This window comes from Poecilia reticulata, linkage group LG6 (genome assembly GCF_000633615.1).
Source record: "Poecilia reticulata strain Guanapo linkage group LG6, Guppy_female_1.0+MT, whole genome shotgun sequence".
In the NCBI taxonomy this organism is placed as follows: domain Eukaryota; kingdom Metazoa; phylum Chordata; class Actinopteri; order Cyprinodontiformes; family Poeciliidae; genus Poecilia; species Poecilia reticulata.
Window position 1 is genome coordinate 6,943,841 of NC_024336.1, and position 3,919 is coordinate 6,947,759.

Consider the following 3,919-nt stretch of genomic DNA (forward strand, 5'->3'; position numbering starts at 1 on the left):
CTGGTGGATTCAAGGGTTAGGGATCAATGTGGATGTTTGTACATGTGCATGACTGGTGTGTGTGTGTTTGTGTGTGTATGTGCTGGGGAGGGGGGGGCAGAAGGAAGGTAAACCTTAAGGACAATCACACAAACGCGATCTATCAGGAATGAAACCGAAACAAGCTCACGTAAACTCGGTTTGGCCACAGTGTGGAAATTTTATGAACGAGACATCAGTTTAGGCCGAGCATGTTAAGACTGATGTGTAAACAACTGCAAAATATATGTTGGTCCTAACGTGTTCTTGTTCTAACGTGTTAAACACGCGTTCTTTAACAGATATGTCGTATGTTGGGTGTTTTTGGCAAGATTTTATTGATGTAGAATCTCATGAAACTATTATGTTTCTGTTGTGTTTCATTTCTTAGAATGACATCTTTGATTTCCCTACCCCAGAAAAAATAAATAGCAACAAACTTATGCGATATTTTTGACAAGGGATAGTTTGCCTTTCATCTGGTTGCAGTTCATGTGTGTCCCAACCAAGCCGTAAAATAAATTAACTATTTATCTCCGCCTTTGAGATCTTTTGCTTCTCCTGTATCATTTGCTTCTTTGTGTTATCTTTGTCACATTTCCAGTTGATTTGATTATCACTTTTTTTGAGAGCACTCAAAAAAAAGGGGAAATGTGGGGAAAAAGTTGAAAGAGAAAGAAGGAGATGAGATTATAGGAGGGATAAAGAAAGAGACTACAAGATAACATCCTAGAAGTCTGCTTCTACACCTGCAGAAAGAGAAAAAACAAGTGACAAACAACAGCATGCACACATAGGATCAACATCACTGAAAGGTTCAAGGTTTTCCCCTTAGTCCATGTAAGACACGTCTGATGTTGCCTCTGGTACAGGAGTGACTTGACATGAGAAAAGCAACATTTGTAGCCCACGTGTAAGATTTTGTCTGTGCTTATGCTGATGCCAGCCGAGTCTCTGTGAAGTTCCCTGAATTAATTTTGCTTGAAAATCATCATTATACAGCAATATTTGCGAACCACCAGAAGTTTATAATCCTCTTGGGATCACAACTTTCACAATTCTTTCCACTGTTGGGTTCCACGCGAGGGGAAATCTGATTGAATTCAGAAATGTTATCGCTGTTTAGCCATAAAATTTGCACCACTTAATATAAGAGGTTTCCTGAAGTTGCCTACTACTTAATAATTGTTGAGTTAGTCTTTGTGGATTTTTTTTTTTTTTGCTTGCTTTGTTTTGTGTTTGTGGGGCTTTGACCCCAGTGGCATGAGGTCACAGGCTCTCAATGCATGAGGAATAAAAATTTAAAAAAATTTTATCGTCACTCTTTATTCTTGTCTCAATAAATTCCACAACACATTTAGATGAACTTTTAAATTCATATCGCCCATCATCCCTACTTCGTACATACCGTGTGTGTGTGTGCGTGTGTGTGTGCGTGTGTGTGTGTGTGTGTGTAAGCGCCCTTCAGCCTGTAATCTGTAGGATTCTGTTTCCTTTCTGAACCTCCCGGTGTACGGAGTGTGTGCAGGGCCTGACATCCACCTAAAGCAACCACTTCTGCCTCCGCGTTTGATCTACTCTTCAATTACACCATGTAGCAATCTTCTACATCCAAAAGACAGGGCTTGAAGTTAAAAGGATTCCCACTGATAATTTGCACAAGGCCATGTCAGGCAGCCACTTCTTAGAAAAGTTGGTTTTTGAGAGGAAGTTTGCTATGTTGTGATTTTTTTTGTTTTGTTTGTCCTATAAACTACATAGTGAAGATTTCATTTTTCCATATGTGTAGAGTAGACTCTTCTATGAGCTATGCAGACGCTAAAAAAATAGAAATGTGTACTTTGGCTTGTGATGACAACCCTCAAATTGACAAGTCAGCTGAGTAAAGTACTCAGGAATGTTTGAAGCGTCCACCAGCCTGCCGCGTGCAACAAGTTTTTCCAAACGACCGCTAGAAGAAAACGCTGCAAGCAACATGAAAAGCAACTTTGTATGAATTCAGTACTAATTTATTTGTGAATCAATTTTCTTTTTGTCGAGAAACTAAGACATGGTTAAAAAATGTTACATCTTTTTCTTGCCGTTTAGCATGTTTTAAGCTAAGTTATAAAACAACTGGATTAATTTATCTTTGGAATATATTGTTGTTGCCCTATGTTGTGACCCGAGTAATGCATATTAAGAGAGTGTTAAATTTTATTGGTCAAATAAAACGAATAATTGTAAAATTGTGTGAAAATGAAACAGTTTTCTAAAGAATCGTGTCAATTTGCAGCTCAGATTGAATGGAGGACATCAGTGAACACCAGTTTTAAAGTCTTGTGTCAGTTAAGAGTTTGGTCTAGACTTTGACTGGGCCATTTTAACTCATTTGTACAGCACTGGAAAAAAAAAAACTAAGAGCCCACTGCACTGAACCCCATTGAAACCCTCACGGTTATTCCACMAAAAATTGATTTCTGAACTCTTCCTGAGTTAAAACATTAGCAATGAATATGAACTTGTTTCTTTTGCATTATTTGAGGTCTGAAAGTGCTGCATCTTTTTTTGTTATTTTGACCATTTCTCATTTTCTGCAAATAAATACTAAATTTTTGCTTGGAATTTCCAAGACAAGAGTTTGTTTTACTCAAACATATACCAATAAAAAGAAAAATCAGAAAAACAGATCATTTGAAGTGCTCTCTTAATTTTTTACAGAGCTGCATGCTTTGATCTAAACTATTATATTGCAGTAATTACTGTTTGTGTTGTTGCCCAATGAAGTTGAGACTCAGCAAAGAGTCTGAAGTCTTTTGCAGCGCCTAAAAGCTGTTCTTCTATCTTATATTCAGTTCTTTTTTTTTTCAGAAAACATCGAGAACAGAAAGAAATAGTACAGAGAGGACTTGTTTTTCATGATGACTTGTCTTTCGGACTATTTGGAGTTCTGAAAATATATTTCACAAAGAAAAGTAAAGCTGAGTGCTACAATGAATCTTGTGTTATGTCACCAGACAAGTATCCTGATAAAATCCATCTGTATGAGAGTCACTTCTCCTTCAAGGGAGAGGGCTTTCGCTCACAGTTCTACCCAATAACACTTCCGTAAATAAAGGATGAGATCAGAATCCAACAGCAACCTCTTCTGATAACAAATATATGACTTTTTTTATTATTATTATTAATTTGGCGGGTGATCTTTAATTTCAGAAAATGTAAACTTTCAGTTTTATTTGTGGATTTTCTGTGGAACAAAACTCCAAATGATCCACGGAAAATCCTGCTAGATTTCCCCATGGAGCAAATCTATAATATTTGAAAGAAAATGCAGCTTTGGAAGCTGAAATGCCGAGGAGTATTACAACTTCACATGCTATTGGCTGGGGTTTGGAAAGCAGCCAATCAAAAAGGGCAATTTATTTTCCTGGGTGGTGATTGGCTGTACCCCAAGAGCAGAATTAAAGACAGCTATAGATATTAGCTTCTGGAGTAGTGCTAAGAATGTTTATCACCGCATATGAAGCTATATTTTGTTTTTGAACTATGAAAATAGGTATTTATAAGCATTCTTAGAGGGGGTCTAACATATTTTTGAATTTTCACATTAGTGTATCACTTTATACTAAGTCAACAACGTTTTGCACTGTTACATCACAAAAAATAAAAAAAAAAGCGTTAAAAGTAAACAGCGCCATGTACGCGGTTCTTTACTCCTCTCGGTGTAGCCCTCATACCTTGTCCATCAACAGCTTCTAAATGAGGAACAAATAAGACGGAGCTTTTGTTTCGTAGTTTAAAGCAGTGTTTTTCAACCACTGTTCCGCGATCGTCAGGTGTGCCGTGGAAATTATTCAATTTCACTACGGTACCGTATTTTCCGGACTAAAAGCTGCTACTTTTTTCCTTAACTTTGAACCAT